The sequence below is a fragment of the Hydractinia symbiolongicarpus genome, chromosome 7 (genome assembly GCF_029227915.1).
Source record: "Hydractinia symbiolongicarpus strain clone_291-10 chromosome 7, HSymV2.1, whole genome shotgun sequence".
Classification (NCBI taxonomy): domain Eukaryota; kingdom Metazoa; phylum Cnidaria; class Hydrozoa; order Anthoathecata; family Hydractiniidae; genus Hydractinia; species Hydractinia symbiolongicarpus.
The window spans coordinates 19859446-19878182 of NC_079881.1; positions in this window are offsets into that span (position 1 = coordinate 19859446).

Here is an 18737-nt window from a genome sequence, read left to right on the forward strand (position 1 = left end):
CTTACAGGAAATTTTAGATATTGAGGAATTTGAACTTTAAAGTCATCATAAACATGTACTGTTGTCTTCTTCGCTACCATAATCCTCTCACTTTCGTCTTTTACAATTTGCTCTACAACGTACCGCCTTATCATGTTGAGGTCGTGCTTGCCACTGTTTGACCACCGTTACTTAGCTTACCAACTCGTTCCATGTCTCCTGAGTCTTGGCTGAAAGCACGTGAAAGTCTTCAACCTTAGGACATGATCTCTTGACTTCTTCAACGATGAGAGTCTGCCTCTTTTATAACTTTGTCACGAGTTGTTTTGTGCCTTCCTGTCTCCATCGAATGCGCTCTATTCATTGCGAGACAACGTAGTTTTCACCGTATAATGCTCTCTATGATTTGCCCAGCATCCGTTTTACCTGCTCTCCTTTACAGACGATGGTCATCTTGGGGCCCTAACATTCGTTCTTCTTGTGTCTTGTTAAATCGCATGCTTTCGTAAATAACAGACCGCACTTCTTGCAAAACATCCATATCCTTTTTATGTAGAAGCAGTGACCATTAGGCATACCTAGGTTGATGTCAGCTAAAGCCTGTCGGTATTGATTCTTACCAAGACGACTTTCTGGGGTGCTTTTTCGTTGTTTGCCTTTGGTTCGTAGACTCTGATATTGAGGTTGGAGTGCTTTATGAACCCTTCCATATCTACCAGCGATGTAGAGTGCACGTCCTTACGTTTCAGCATCAGTAGTACTCCCAAGCTAGTTTTAGGGCTTTCTTTGAAAGTCGTTCTGTTCCACGTTCTACGTTAACCCTCTTTTCTATCGCAAAACATCTGCAGCCACATAAGTTGTCAGTTATTTCATCTTTACAATCTATAGCTTAGATACTTCCTTTCATCCATAGCCATTTGATCTTGATCTGGTTGAAGACGAACTTCCTTTTGTAGGATCCTGGTGTGTCGATGGTTCTTGCTGCATACAGGTACGCTTTGCTGTAAAACTTTCCATGTTTGAGATCGAGGCGCTGTATTTCACATTTATATTAACCAGACTCGAAACTGCCTTCGTGCTTTTGCTTTTCCAGTATGGAGATAAAACCCGGCCACCTTTGTGAACATTGCAGATAAAGATGTAGAAAACCATCACTCTCATGTTTTTATGCAGGGTGATTTTTCCATGATAGTTGCCGTGAGCGGTTGGTTGAGACCCTTGCTGACCTGCCATGTATTGACACCATCCCCATCCTCAAGCATCTGTATTCTTTCCTCGGATATGTGTTGAATGTCTTCGATTTCGCTTTCTTCGTAGTCGTAGTTCTCTTGGGCTTCTTCCTCAATCTCGATATGCAGTGTTGTCCACTTCGAAATTTGTTCCTTTGCTATGTTGAAATAAAGACTAACAGTGTCTTGCACACTTTCCAGTCGATCGGCAAGACGTAGCATCTAGCTGCTAAGGGCGCTGATACAGCGCTGTATATTCTTGGCATTGCATTCCTGAGACAGCTCCTTTATTATATACACATTGTTAATTTCAAAAAACGTTTTGAAGTGGACAAAACGTTTGAGCAGGTACTCTCTACTCAAATATGTAGTAAGACTAGTATTGTATACCACGATACACCAAGTCAAAATAATTCTGCTGGGCTAGCTTTGCTTTCTCTGCGTTTTTGATCAGACATTCGATGCAATTGGTTATACATCCTTCTCTTTGTTGACAATCCTATATTCAAAAGCACATTTGAGTTTCTTGGAATTAGGACACACTATACCACTGCTATGCTTTTCAAGCCGCTTTTGCGACGCGTCAGCTTTCAGAACATCAAGGCATTTGATGCACATCTTAGTTCGTTGTCCGATGCGTTTGTTCCCGAAAATTTCTACAGAGTTAGAGTGTTTACATTTAGTGCATCTTATAAACCTCGTGGTTTACTCAACCTCCCCTATCCCAAAGTCAAACTTGGCGGTAATAGCTTGAGTAGGGATTTTAAGTGGACAGTGCTTTTGGATCTCTTTAATAATAGTCGTATTCTGTTTAAAATGGTTGCGCGTAGCCTTGTTTCCGAAAATTTAAGTATATCAATTTTACGAGAAAGCGACGTAACACTACTTCCGGTAACCTATGGTATATAAAAAAAAAGTAGTTTCGGTATTATGCCTAATTATATATTTTCCGATGAAAGGAAAATGGACAATCTCGTCCCCAGGGCTTCTTTTTCCCTTTCTGATATGCCAGCCGCTGGGAAAAAGATTGGAGAATGGAGGAATTAGCGGATGAACCTAACTGGAAGGTTAAAGGGGCTACGAACCTGTTAAAATGCTCACATTCCGTATATCTTGCGCACATTTAAAAATCCGGCAAACGCGTTATGCGCAATGAACAGACCAGCGCACTTTGCTCGCTGGTTCAATATGTATTTTCGAAAAGTATATTATAAAGCAATATTTCAGCGAGACTCATTCTGGTTGAAAACACTAAGTGTAAGTCACTAAAGTCGAAAACCAACAGCCGTTCCGTAGCCCCTTTAAGTTTAAAGAATTCGTGCGATTGTTTGCGAGTGATATTCCGGCCCAAAGTAACATATACGTCCAGTATGTGGGGGAGATATTTTGGAGAAACTATCAAGGTTCTCTACCAACAAATATTACCTCGATGTCGAAGGAAAGGTTGAGCACCCTATCAGTTATCATGTTCAACAGGTCAATCACAGTGAACTCTTATGAAGTAATAGATGAGTTTGCTGCATGTAATAAGAGACAAATGGCTTTTTCGAACATACTTGCTGCTTGATTTATTGTTATGTGGTGGTGATATATCGTTATGTGGTGGTGATATTTCGTTACGTGGTGGGATATATCGTTACGTGGTGATGATATATCGTTACGTTGTGGTGATATATCGTTACGTGGTGGTGATATATCGTTATGTGGTGGTGATATTTCGTTACGTGGTGGTGATATATCGTTACGTTGTGGTGATATATCGTTACGTGGTGGTGATATATCGTTACGTTGTGGTGATATTTCGTTACGTGGTGATGATATATCGTTATGTGGTGGTGATATATCGTAATGTGGTGGTGATATATCGTTATGTGGTGGTGATATTTCGTTACGTGGTGGTAATATATCGTTACGTGGTGGTGATATATCGTTATGTGGTGGTGATATATCGTTATTCGTTACGTGTTGGTGATATATCGTTACGTTGTGGTGATATATCGTTATGTGGTGGTTATGTTTCGTTAAGTGGTAGTGATATATCGTTAAGTGGTAGTAGTTCGACTCTGAGTGTGTTTTGTGCTACTTGACAGTTCTACGTCGTAAGATGACGTGTTTTTTGGTCTTTGGTAGTGATTCTGTATGTTGTCATGAAGTAATGCAATGTTGCATTTTGCTAGGTGGTGGTGGTTGGTAGGAGATTTGTCAGTTGTTTCTCTCCTCCAAAAAATAATTTTTAAACTGACATGTTTTTCGGTTCCGTGTATCATTCTTGATAAACAAATGAGAATATAATAACAAGGCGGACAAACTGACACATTTCTGTATTCACTTAGAATAAAACACTTGGAGGGGACCTTTGTGAGGGAGAAAATTACGCCTGATGTCATTGGACTTCTATGATTAGCAGAATTTCAGCAATTGTGCAAGCAGATCGAAGTATCATAATGAAATTGAGAGTCAGATGTTGTGTATTTGGCAAAGATAAACCGAAGAAATGACATATTAGAAAATTTGCTTGAAAATGGGTTAGAAATTGCAAAGCTATTGAACGTGTCAGAGCGGACTACTTATCGCAGAATGAGTGAATTTGGATTGAGCAAGCAACAGTTTTCAGATATAACTAAAGAGGAGTTATATGTTAAAGAATATGTTAAAGGTGTTTTCATGCAAAGGAGTCGTCTTAGAGAATCCTTATATAGGGTAGATGGTGAAAATAAAAGAGCGAGGAAAGCAGGTAGATTACACAGACGAGTTTATGATGTTCATGAACCAAACCATTTGTGGCATCTAAATACAAACCAAAAGTTAGTACTATGGCATTTTGTAACAACTGGTATAGTAGATGGTTTCAGTCGTCTTGTTGTGTCTCTGAAATGCACATATGACACCAGAGCAGAAACCGTATTGGCTTGTTTTCTTGAAGTAGTTCAAACTTACGGCTTACCTACTCGCGTGAGATCGGATAAAGGCATGGAAAATTCTTCGTTTGCGGATTTTATGCTGGTAAAAGGGGGTCAGAAAGGAGAAGTATGATAACAGGAAAAAGCACACACAACCAGCGGATCAAACAAATGTGGAGAGATGTGTATATGGGTGTCTTTGCGTTTTACTATAAACTTTTTTATTTCTTGGAAGATGAAGTCCTACTCGATCCTTTGAGTAAAGTTCATATTACTGCCCTCCATCACATATACATGCCCCAAATCAACCAAAAGTTGACGATCTGGCAAGAAGCATGGTCAATACAGACAAGATACAGGCAACAGGTTCTTCGCCAAAGCGACTGTGGGTGTCCGGTAATCTATTGCATCCCGTGAAAATAGCACCAGACGAGGTTGAACATATTATTGAACATATTTTAGCATTCCAAGTTGTTTCATATTTGATAGGACCCAGCCGTACCTTAATATTGTTCAGCCGTACCTTATTTTAACTAGCCGTACCTAACTTAATTTCGTTTTTATTGAACATATTTGAGCATTCCAATTTGAATCAAATATATAGTTAGCCAGCTAGCTTTATATTTTTTCAATTCAATCGGCAAATAGCTTTTTCGCCAGAAAAAATGCGTGAAAACTAGGTTTCAGGCTTTAGCCTGGATAAATTTCGGGCTTCCAGCCTAATTGCGCTGTCTCCATCTATCTATCTACCGTAAATGCCGAAATCAAGCGCAGGGATTATCAGTGGCGATAGCAAGATATTGATGCGCTTAACTAAGAGTGTGCTTATCCACGTGTGCGCTTATAAACAAGTATATAAAAGTGCAAGGAAAAGAAAAAGAAAAATTAATTAATTTTTTTGATGATCTATATTCTTTTTCGTGTATCCTTTTGTACATTTTATATTCCTTAAACTTCATCAGTTGTTGAATCGTCAGTAAGTGGCGAATTTTATTAGTCATTACTGGTGAAAAGCGTTGTGCTCCTGAAGGCACTTGGGTTCCCGGAGGAGGGTTTAAATTTCCGTGTACATATTATATAGATGTAAAAATTCATAAAAAGTATATCCGTAAGAAAACTAAAGAAGCAGAAAAAAATCTCACATTCTAAGTGAAACAAAAATTGTATTCTATATCTCTTGCCCCTTTATGCGCTTATCTGATGGTGCGCTTATAAACAGGAATAAAACCTTGGTAAGAATTTGATGCGCTTATAATCAAGTGCGCTTGATTTCGGCAATTCACTATCTCCTCAGGCGATTTAAAGATTCGCCGGCGGAAATCAAAAATATATAGTTTATACTGGTTCCCTGCTTAAGTGTATTTTTTCAGGTTCCGTGTCTACTGCAAAGTAGATAGGTTCATAACAGGTTCGCGAAATAACGATGGTTGTGCACCGCTTGGTTTCGGAATCACGGTAGAACTCGCAAAAAGCGCACGCACTCCATTTTTGGTTGGGAAGTAATGATGTCAGTAGGTCTCCTGTTAACGTTTTTTTCTTCTAAAAACTTTGTATTTACAGGATTAATTTTTCGCGACAAACACAGTTTTTGAGGCAGCATCGTGTTATAGCTATAGCTAGCTTTATTTACTTATTTTTTTAAAGATTGGGATGTTATTAATTTTTTATGTTTATGTTAGAGTTTTTTACCTAGTTTCTTAGATACCTTAGGCTAAAAAGTGAAACTAACAGTTTGACTACAACTGAATTCTTCATCGATAATTCTTTTGCTGAAAGCAGATGGATGGCTACACCCTTTTTTTGCTATTATAAAAGCTTATTTCGCAAAACGAATTGCTGAGAAATTGTTTTAGCTAGGCGGGGTAACGACAAGCTGTTTCCTGTGATTTCTATTTAAACGAGGTTGCGATAAAATTATTTTAGAAATGGGTAATACGCTTACACATGTGACACGATTCACCTGACAGCAGTTTACGGTCCTTATTAAGCGCTACACTAAGCTTTCCACTATCTGGATCCTCTGACTAGTTTATACTAATCGTCCCACAAGGTCTAAAGTAATTTTTCAGAAAATAACCTACTGGAATTTTAAGTCATATAGGACCCCGTCCCACGCTGCGCCACCCTTTTACATTGATACAGTACGGGGCGTCACAAATTAATGCTTTGCATGCTTTTTTACTACCCAGTTTTATGCAACTGCTCACAAACAACTTTATAAGTGCAGTCTATATTGGAATTTAATGTTGCGTTAATTCATCAAGCACCGACGTTTATACAAATCTTTGCATCAATTCACCTTTAACAGGTGCACCGTTACTTTATTATCGTTACTTCACAAATGGTACCAACGGTCCTTTTTTAAAAGCTTCACATGAACACCCGCTTCTAATTTTCTGGTTATATGTTGACCATTCGTTAAATCGATCGAAACCTATTAGTTTTCTATCTATTCTAAATGCAATATAAATGTAGTTCTGATAACACCTCCCGTGATCCTTCAAACAACTTGTATCACTGTCACACACTCTTTCATTGATATAGCGCGGATATCTGGAAATAAAAATTAACCTATGAAACAATGTTATTGCGCTACCAATTATTATTCTGCAAAATATTCAACTTAAGAGCCCCCGAAACAAAGTTGTTACAACACATATAATGATAAGAAAGAACACTTCTCATATTACAGCTGATTACAATAAATAAAGGCTTTTATAATCTGCTTTCCCATATGTAATTAAAGATTTCCGTCTAGGATTTTAATAATTGTTGTTAAAACCTTCCAGCATATCAGTTTGCCTTCATATTTAGCCTTACTTTTTCGCACTGAACTGAACAATAACTATGTCTTGCATCTGGGAACAAAATTTTCTCGAGGACAAAAGTTAAGGAAACTTACACGTTCGGTGGCAACTTCGTGCGGGCTGCACACTCCGCACATAATCTTAAGTTGTTAGCAACTGACACCGACTTCCGAGCAAAGCAAGATCCAATGGTCGTTATACCCCAGTCAGAATGTGTTGTAGTTCGTCTTTCACTTTGATGTTTATCTGAAAGTTTTAAACATTTGAAACTCACAAATTTAAGTGGCCATGAAGTATTAGATAGAAATGACAATGTGTGCTTGGAGAACAATATGTATACAGCACGAGCAAGATATTGGAGAATATACTTTACATTGGAGAATATATTTTACTCAAAGAAAAGAAAGAAAAACATCTAAAGGACGCAGGAATGAATTTTCGCGAATTTTCCAAATACAGGGCTTTGCAATAATTTCGAAAAAATGACAAGAACTCGTTAAATTTGGAAAAAAATATTCCCGCGAACGAAAAGTAATTCCTTTACGATAGCTAAACAGACAGCTTACTCTTACTTCTTCTTGGATGTCATGCGATACAAAAGCATATGATACGCATTGAAACACGGAGTATTAATGCAATAAACAGTGTTATTTAAGAACAGGGTTCTATAAGCTAATATGTTAAGAAAACTAATTTAGTAGGCAAAGTATGCATTTATTTTCTTACTGTGTTTAAGATTGTTCTTAAGCAAAGTGCCTGCCATTTCGTCTGTATTTTCGTCATTTTCACCGTCTTTCTTTCCGTCATCATTTCTGTTTTCCTTTCCGACATCATCGTCGTTTTCAAATTCGATGGAATCTTCAGCAACGTTGGTACCTTCAAAGTCATTTGTTTCAGCCAGTGTTTTTACAACACTTTGAAATTGACATATTATGAGAGTAATTACCAATAGCACCTCAATATTACAATAACTTTTCATACTTGCAAGTTGAGTACCTAAAAGTGTAAAAAATATTGTCAAATTTTCATCACACAACACGTAAATAATAAAAAAAGCCGCAAATTATGAATTAACTAAATAACAATTTATACGTACCAATATAATACAAACTCAAAGAGTACACCTATCATATAATGCAACTTAGAATACGAGTTCATTATTTTATATCATTTAAGAGGCTGGTACTTTAGTTCAAATTCACTGGTTTTTGGGCATATCACTAAAAAAAGTGATAGGTTCCTTGTAGCTTGGAACTTTTAAAGTTTCGGCAGCTGGTTTTTTTTATACATTGTTTCCTGGTTGTATACGCTGTTGGTACTCAACTTGCAAGTATGAAAAGTTATTGTAATATTGAGGTGCTATTGGTAATTACTCTCATAATATGTCAATTTCAAAGTGTTGTAAAAACACTGGCTGAAACAAATGACTTTGACGGTACCAACATTGCTGAAGATACCAACGAATTTGAAAACGACGATGATGACGGAAAGGAAAATAGAAATGATGACGGAAAAAAAGAAGGTAAAAATGACGAAAATACAGATATAATGACAGGGCCTTTGCTTAAGAAGAATCTTAACCGCAGTAAGAAATTAAATGCAGCTTATTACTTTGCCTATGAAATTTGTTTTTTTTTACATATTCTCTTAGCTACTAGTACCTTGTCTTTGGATAACACTGTTTATTGCATTGTTACTCTGTGTTTCAGTAATTACGATATGATTTGTACATGTTAGAAAGAAAAAAGAATAAGTTTTTTAATTTGTCAAGTAATAATTTAGCTACCTTAAGGGAATTACACTTCGCGGGAATTAATGTAATTTTTGGAAATTTTAATTTTGTTTCAAGAAAATTTACACTAATTTTTGATTTGCTTAGAATTACATATAGAATAAGTAAAACATATGTGAGTTTTAACTTCAGCAGCCTGTATTTTAAAACACGGCACAAATTAAGAAACAATAATGCCTATCTGTTCTCTTAATCCTCTTAAGATAGCTAAATTTAATCTGGAAGTTATATTTCTCAGTTTTTCTTTGAATAAAAAAAGTCGTAAAACACAACGGTACAGATTAATTATGGCAATATGAACCCTTTCTTTTAAATTTTTTGAGGCTGAAAATTTCAATTGACACTTTAAAACTTCATTGCTAAGGTAAGAGATACGTGAGAATTTAGTATTACCGTTAACTCAGTGTTCCGCGCTGAAGTCTCCATTATATGAAATTTTCTCGATCTGAGCTTAAAATATATTCTCCAAGTGCTTCTTTCGGTGAATTTCTTGCTCATGTTGTATACATATTGTTGTCCAAGTACACATTGTCATTTTTATGCAATATTTCAAGGCCACTTAAATTTGTGAGTTTCAAATGTTTAAAACTTTCAGATAAACATCAAAGTAAAAGACGAACTACAACAAATCCTGATGGGAGTAAAACAACCATTGGAACTTGCTTTGATAGGAAGTCGGTGTCACGTAATAATAACTTCAGAATGTGTAAAATGTGTTCAGCTCGCACGGTGCATCCACCGAACGTGTAAGTACCTTTAATTTTTGTCTTCGAGAAAATTTTGTTCCCAGATGCAAGACATAGAAGCAGCGAGATTAAAACCGCAGTTATTGTTCAGTTCAGTGCGAAAAAGTAAGGCTAAATATGAAGACAAACTGATATGCTGGAAGGTTTTAACAACAATTATTAAAATCCTAGACGGAAATCTTTAATTACATATGGGAAAGCAGATTATAAAAGCCTTTATTTATTGTAATCAGCTGTAATATGAGAAGTGTTTTTTCTTATCATTATATGTGTTGTAACAACTTTGTTTCGGGGGCTCTTTCTTTTCTTACAAAGCGTTTTTTCTCTCATAAGTAGAATATTCTGCAGAAGTACTCAGTTAAAATATCATAGGTTATTTTTTTATTTCTAGATATCCGCGCTATATCAGTGAAATAATATGTGACAGAGAAACAATTTGTTTCACGGGTGAAGGAAGGTGTCGTCAGAACTACTTTTTAATGGAATTTCGAAAAGATAGAAATCTAATAGGCTTTCATCGATTCAACGAATGGTCAAGATATATCCAGAAAATTAGATCCGGGTGTTCATGTGAAGCTCTTAAAAGCGGATTATTGGCAAATCTTATATAGAATGACCCTTGATAAATTAAGGATGCACTGTGAATTGATGCAAGGATTTCTATAAACAATGTGGCGCTTGGCAAATTAATACTATACTAAATTCTAATGTAGACTACATTTATAAAGTTGTTTGTGAATAGTTGTATAAAGGCCGGTTTCCATACAGCTACATTTTGCGCCCAATCGTAAAATGCGCCGCGACTTTAATCACATATACCGAACCATTTCCATTTAGCGATTTTTGCTCACGTATTTTTTTGCAAAACATAGCTGATGTAAACAGACGATATTTGTTGCTGCAAAATTTGAGAGTAGTCCTAGCAAAATATTTATGGCGTAGAAATAAACAACGTTGTAAAATACGTAAGAAAAACATGTGGATGAGACGTCTTTCCATAGAAAGAAGAATCAAAGGACTATACAACGTTTTGCTTATGGATTTAATATCGTCAGATCACGAGTAGTCTTTTTAAGTTTGTTTACAATGGTGTTTCTTTGTGCCTCCACAGACTCATTAATGTTATTTTGTTTTTCATCTACTTCACTTGATTGATATATATTCTGATTCTCTACATTCATTTGGCTTGACAAAAATTTAACACAGAAACGAGATGTTGCTAACCATATTGAAATGATCTAATTAAAAATTCTTTCGTAATTCATGTAGATTGCTACCTTTTGATTGGCTGTTAAGCTGAAGCACAAAATGTAGCTCGCCAAAAATAGAGCCTGTTCAACTTTTTTTAAATCGCCCCAGCGCATGCAAAAGCGCGAGGTCAGCGGCATTATTCTGAGAATGCGCATGCGTAAATCAAAAGTCACGGCGCTTTTTACGACTGGGCGCAAAATGCAGTTGTATGGAAACCGGCCTTAAACTAATTTAATTATATAAACTAGGTCCGCTGGCATCACAGCAGCATCAACGTAATCATCCAATACTGTCTTCCTATACAAAACATCAACAGGAAATGTATGTCCGGGAATTTGATATATACGAACATTTCCAAAAAAATTAGCAAATTTAGGAGAATCATTTTTCAGAAAATGAACTACTTGAACTCGTGGACCTCTGCTACCATAGCAGAGGTCCACGAGTTCAAGTAGTTTATTTTCTGAAAAATTAACTTCAAACATTGTGGGAGAAATAACGTAAACTAGTCAGAGGACCCAGCGTCTTAACGCGGGGTTAAGCCACAAATAACTGTGTAACAGGGTGCTTTAACGATAGGTTAAGCCACAACAACAAGTAACTGTGTAACCCAGCATTGAACGCTCAGTGGAACGCTAAATAAGAGCCTTAAATTGTGACACACACCCAGGTGAAGCGCCTTAGTGCAGATATGTAGCATGTCGTAAATCCAGTGAAGCGCATATAGCATTATAGTGTTTCAGGGGTATAATATTGTTGCTCTATTGCCTGCAACTTTAGCTGAAATAAAAAAACAGATTTTAAACCGATTATTTTGCGGAATAAGTTTTTGTAAAAGTTCAAAAATTATTCGCAACACCAACGCACATAGGTAAACCTCGTGTCACATCCGTACAGGCGTAATATACGGTGCAATAAAAACTTTATTACAGCTTCGGTTGAAGTAAAAACACAGTTAACACCGGGCTGGGTGCTTTGTAAAGGTAAACCGTGGCGCATGTTTGTGTAGGCTTAATACACTTTTTAAAAAAACTTTATCTCGCAACTTCGGTTTAATTGAGCGTCACAACTCGTCTAGCTAATCCTATACATTTTTTAATCAGTGTTTCACGAAAAAGGCAACAGGTAAATAAAAAAACACAGATTTTTTGTATCCTTCGTTGAGGGGGGGGGGGGGGGGTGGATGTTCTAAAAGCATTAAACAGTTAAAACAAAAAGTACAATGTCAAACGTCGCAACCACAAGCAAGAATGCCGTTTCTATCTAAGTAACACGAACTACAGACTTGTCAATGTTCACAAGGTTCAATAATAAGGTGTGCTAACTTGTGTTAATGTCAGCGCACTCAATTTCTACAAATTTTCAGAACTTTTTGGGTCGTGACGGGTTGTTCCATAATGCGGATATTGTGGAAAGTCCAGATAGCGCTTTCTCGACGTTGGTTACTTGGTCTACGCCTGTGCCAAAATAGAACTTTTGCAACCTAATGACTGCAGAGCACTGCTCAAGTGGTACTGTTTGCTCATTTCAAAAAAGAGCTGAAGAAAGAACAATTTCCAAGATATAATTTATTGAACAATATTTAACATCAGAAATACAGGTAACTGCGTTATTAAAAGTAAAAGTCTTTTACTTTTTTTAACTAGAGGTAACGTAGCTTAGGTAGCCCAAGATAAGTTGTAGGTTAGATTTAAGAAGATGATACAAAGATATTGCCTAAGATAAATAGCACCAAACTGAAAAAAAGCTTAAGTAGAACAGCATAAATATGGCAGACTCGCTGGCCGACTATGCTGCATCACGCAACCTAGACCCCAGGGCGTTTCCTCTTTTTGACATTGGTACAGCAAGGACGAAATTGGCCCTGCATTGATTAGTGGACTTACATAATAATAAATTGTGGCGAGTGACATTTGTTGTGAGTGTAGAATGCAAAACAAGATGGCGAGATAGAATGAAGTATTTTAGTTGTATCGAGTTTGATAGAATTGGTAAACATTTTAAGAAACGTATTTTGGGTAATTTTAAAAAAACAAGAAGCCCGATGGCTCAAAGATTTCCGCCATTAGCACAGATAATAAAAAGAAAACAATAAATTAAACCCGTCGTAAATATATTTCGTACTGAGGACGAAATTGATTTAAACTAGCCCTTTTAGAAGATCTTGTAAACATGTTAGAAAAAGATGTGTTATATGTTAGATGACTGAAATAGGTCTCAACTCAAAGGTCTCAACTTTAAAGGTGTGACCCAAAATATTGGCGTGATTACTGTGGCTTCACATACCCAAACATAACTGTAACTAGGCGAAGAAATGTAGCGGAATTTATTTTCACAAAAAGAAAAAAGAAACAATTTTAGCGAATGACGAAAGCTTGCGTCGTAAAATACTGAAAATCAAAAACCTTTTTTTATAAAAAAACTACTTTCTTACCAATTAGTTTTTGTAAAATTGGCAAGAATCGGGAAAAAATTTGCAAACGGGGAAAAACTTAATTTTGGCGGTAATTTAATTTGACAGATTTTTGTGAAAGCAGCTAAAAGTAAGAAATTCGCTATTGGCCAGTAGCCTGCGCCAGTATAACTCTTGTGTAACTGTACTTGTTGTTGTCAATATCCAAATAATTAATAACATGACACAAAACATTCAAATTTTATAACCGTCTTTATTTATTCTCAGACTGAAACATTTTGCTCCTTACATTGTAACTGCGGCATGTTTTCTTCGGATTTGTAATAGCATACTCGCTTCTTTATTTGTCATGCAGCTGCGAAGGAACCTATAAAATTGGCTCCGTAAGTACGCGAAGTCTTTTCTCTGGAACCACTTATTTGCTTTTTTATTTTCACAAAGTTACTAAATTTTTAAGAAAAATCATAATGGCGCGATTTTGGGCAAAAACCCCAAATTTGTCCCTAACATAATTTTTTTAAAGTTTTTCTTTAAAAATGACAGTACATGTCATTATCTACAAATTTATTTGGTGTCGTGTGCAGGACAAATTCGGATGCTAGGCAACAGACCTAGAACTCCAAAATTAGCTTAAAATGGATTTGTTTTCGCGCCCTTATCTATGTTTGTCACAGCTTATTTCTGGATCTGATCATTAATTTTTGTGATTTTTTGAATAAAATAAGAACAAGTCACTATCTACATATTTTTTTTTACTTCCACAAGCGGCAAAACTCTGGTTTCAAAATTAGCTAAAAATATGATTTTTTAATTTCTTTTTTTATAGAACTATTACCTGCAAGCAGATGATTAATTACAAACTTTGCGTGTGACCATTAAGATGTAAACTCATTTTATTAAAAAATGTAAATGTATTTTTGTATATGTAAATGGCAAACCCAGGTTAGTTTTATACTTAAAGATCATCTGGAAACACAAAGGACCAACATCAACTTTTTTGTCAAGTCTCCTGTAACAAACTATCCCAGAAGTCCGAGTTTAATGGCGCTTTAAAATTAACCAGTCAGTTAGAAAAACAAGTTTTGTGCAGTGCAGACTTTAAAATTTAAAGCAGTAGTTGTTCGCCTGAGGTAAAATATACGAGAGAAAGCCTCTTTCTGCTGGCAGGTAGCCTCATTGGTTCACAGACAGACAGCCAAAAAGGCAGGTAGGCAGACGGAATTTAAAATTGTTACACTGGCTATGTAAAGTATAAGAAGAGACAAGGTAGAAATTACAACATATATTGAGGAGATACCTACAATTTGCGCATCGTCAGATTTTCTAGTAATGCAGGTCATAGAATAAGCTCAAATGTTGACGCGTCAAGCTTTGGAGAAAAGGCAATGTCACGACGAGATGTTGTAGCATTAGACTGGTGGTTTTTAGACATATCAGAGACATGCTCCAATTTTATTTACGGAGGTGGTAAAAAATGTCTTATTCTGTGATCATTCCGCAAGCTATAGATGGCAGTAGACAAAACATAATGCAAAAGCAATAAAAGGTTGTATAATGGTTCACTTGTTTGCGTATACACCATCTCATTTTTAAAGAGTAGAGCAAAAGTGATCGCGATAATGTTTGGTAAGTAATATTGAAGAACTACACGGGGTAAATGTTTAAGTATTATGTATGAAAAATAAAGTCACAATAATAGAATAAAAAGTGTGTTACCTTTTACAATTATTTATTAATGTGGGGGAGTTAATGATGAAGGGAGGTATGAATGGTGTACCTACAAAAATAGAAAAAAAGCATTAAATAAGACCGCAGTTGATACTAAAAATAACAGTCTTTACTGAGTTAAGGTTTGCTGGTCCCCCGGACATTTGTTATTGTCCGTATTAGTATTAGATTCACAGGGGTATCAGTTTTGCCACTAGGTTATCGAAGATAAATTCTTTGAATAAACTTAAATTCATTGTCGCCAGCTTTAAACTGAAGCATTACTCTAAGTGTGTAATGTGCATCCTTCAGTAGTTACAATAGGTTTTAATAAAAAGAACAAAAGAAATTAACATATGAACAAAACGGTGGGTGATATCGACCATCCAAACCAAGAAACCTAGTAGGTGTAAGTGGCCTACTTTTCTGCTGTATTATATACAGTAGGTTTGTGGAGCTTAACTACATTCTGATGAGCCAAAATAATTTGTAAATTAAGATGAAACTTACAATTTGATTTTGTTCATTGAAGGTAGACAAGATTCCCGTAACAGGGTACACCACGAGAAGGTAAGCCATGTGATTTTGAACACCACTTATGAGAGAAGAAGAAAAGCAGACATTAGCCAAACAACTAAGAAACTCCCACAGGCGTTGTATGTAGAAAAAAATATGTTATATAGTGCATAGGGTAGACGTTCTGTAGCAACACCGTGTGAAACCTTTTTGGGATCCACAAAATACCTGGCAATGGCAAATATTTTGGACAAAACGCAAAGTTTAATCAAAGTAAGTTGCAAAAAATTTCTTTGAGAAAGCTTTGAGCACTGTCCCTGGATACAACACATATCAACATTCTCCATTACAGAACACCACTCACACTGTTATGCATACCTGTAAAAGGTACGTCTATATTTAGAAAATTTTAAACTAACCTGACACCAATTTAAAAAAAAGTAATTGAATTTCCGCGCCCGAAGGCGTAGGAAATTCTTTAAAACCGTCGTTTTTTTCTTTCGGAGCATTTTTTGAGAAAAAATCGACCCTGGGATTTCACGTTCCTCTGAGAGGAGGATAGATAACTGATTAACTAACTAACCCTGTCCCAAATGGTCAATTGCAACGTCACAGATTTAAACTTCGTACCCAAGCTCCCTAAGTACTGGAAGTCATCTAAATGACGTTTCAGGCCAAAATTGGTATTTGTTTTTGACAAAATTTGGCACAGTTAACAAAAAAAGTATGCTGAACATAATGGTGACATCATAATTTTGATTTTTGTCAACTAAATGACATTTTAGGCGAAAATTGGTCCAAAAATTAAAACTACTTTATTTTCAACAAAATTTGACACAGTTAACAAAAAAAGTATGCTGAACATGATGGTGACCTTAAAATTTTTGGTTTTTTGCCACACCTTAAATGTCATTTTAGGCCAAAATTGGTCCGAAAATTAAAACTACTTCATTTTTAACAAAAATTAGCAAAGTTGACAAAAAAAGTATGCTGAACATGGTGGTGACATCAAAATTTTGATTTTTGTCACCTAAATGCCATTTTAGGCCAAAATTAGTCCAAAAATTAAAACCACTTCATTTTCGGCCAAATTTGGCGCAGTTAACAAATAAAGTATGCTGAAAGTGATGATGATAGAAAAATGTGATTTTTTGTCACCTAAATGTCATTTCAGGCCAAAATTTGTCCAAAAATTAAAACTACTTTATTTTCGACAAAAATTGGCACAGTTAATAAAAAAAGTATGCTGAAAATGATGGTCACATCAAAATTTTGATTTTTTGTCAACTAAATGCCGTTTAAGACCATAAACGTTTCAATCGCAAGACTTTCAACCATAAATGATAGGCTGTATTTTTTGTTAGCAATTTCTTTTAAAATGTGAGTTTATTATGACACGTTTCGTTTTGTTTGCGTTTGTTGTAAGATATAATGTCACTTGTGTGCTTTATCTTCAGAGCTTCATGCACCAAACCTCTTTGAATGTTTGGCATGATAACACAACAAATTAGCAGGTTGTTATCAAATATTTTGGTATCGAGCGGAAACTCTTAGAGCCCCCGGGGCTTCTTGTTTTTATTTAAATATGAGTATACAAATGGTGCACAGGTCGGCACTCTACAAGGTGCACAATTTTTTAGTAAAGCAATGTAGTTTTTGTTTCCAATTTCAAAATAAAAGCGATATTCAAAATTTCAATGAAAAGCTTTTGGCTCAAAAAATTGTGGAACGGGATCAAATGTGCGGTAACAGGGTGTTGTTGGAAAATCATATTTAAATCATATTGCAAAACTTGACCTTTACTTTTGTTTACAGTCAAGACGTACGAAAGACGTAGCGGAAATTGACCACGTTTAATTTGAAATGGCAAGTTGGTGTCATTGGGAGCAAGTGCAATGCGTGGAATTAGTACCTGTAGCAATCTTTACAGCCAAGAACATTGTCTCTCAGATTTCTTAAGAGCATTACAATACACCCGGGTTTAAATGCAACCTATGTGGAGGCATACCAGAAGACATTATGCAATTTAAAAACTCCATAGGATACATTCCAATTTCTTCAGGATCATTTGAAACAACTGAATCAATCAAGTTAGCATTTTCCCAGGATGTGTTTCTAAAATGTATTCATTAATTTCTAGATCTTCATAATTTGTTGGTGTCAAAATAACACTAATCCTAATATCAGCAGCTGCCACATCACCAAAACGGCTTGGATGTGGTCCTCATTGTGTTAAAGACATATTCAGAAGGCATTTCAATGCAGCCTTGCAGTTGGTCATCATGCTTTACAGATGGCCTTCCATTGCCTAATTAAAGCAACCAATTTGAAAAACCTTCCCCTTGTAGCCCTGCCCTCATGTAAATGTGGAGATGAAAGATCTGCACAGTGTGCCATATAACAGAACTTTTAAGACATACCTCAAGCACTTGTGCTGGTCGAGCACGCTTTGATATTGGAAGAGTTTGCCTGAAATCAACACCTAAAAAAATAACTTTTCTCCAAAGGGAGAGTGGTTATTGCAAATGTCTTGAAACAGTCTATCGATAGCTTCAATTGCATGTTTAGGTATGGCCTCGTCAAAGATGATAACATGTTGCGTTCTAAGGAAGTCAGCATGTTTACTATTAGATTTAACATTACATGTACTGTTGTACTGGTACTGGTAATAGAATAAAGAATGTACAGTGTTACCATCTTGTAATAAAGTAGCTGTTCTGCCAGTCCAAGCACAAGTTGCAACGGACATGTTTCTAGCAATGCCCGACCTAATGATGTAGTTGTAAGTGAAGGTTTTACCAGTAACTTCTGGACCATCGAGCCCGGCTAGCTTGGTGATCATTATCAAGCAGTCAGACAAGGACAGTATCAGCAGCAAGGAGCTGTTCTGGGTTTCAAACAGGCCTCATGTTATCTTCTTTACGTCTTTAACATTGGGCAGATCATCTGCAAAGTCGTAATGTAACAATGAAAGCCCTAAGTCATCAAGGTGCTTACCAAACTGCTGAAGAACCTGCTCTACTACAGCAAGAGCAGTCTGTTCAGCTTGTGCTTCATTAATCCTCCTCATAAAATCTTCATCATCGGTAGACTATAGTCCTGCCATAATTCAGCGGGGTTGTTGGTTTTTCGTGAAATGAAATAAGGGAAAACATTAAGCGTATTTTGTGTAGTGAAGCTATGTTCACAATATCGTGCATCCTGTTACTCTACATGGTATTATTATCTAGAAGATAACTTGCAATGCAATCTTCCCTAAAAGTTGGACAAATATTTTTATCAACAGTTTTCAAATAGTTATAAGAAATGGTGCCGGGAAGATGCAATAGCAGTACGCGGACGAAGAATGGCTCTCCCTCTCGGATTCTTGCATTGCGGCTGATATTTTTCAACACCT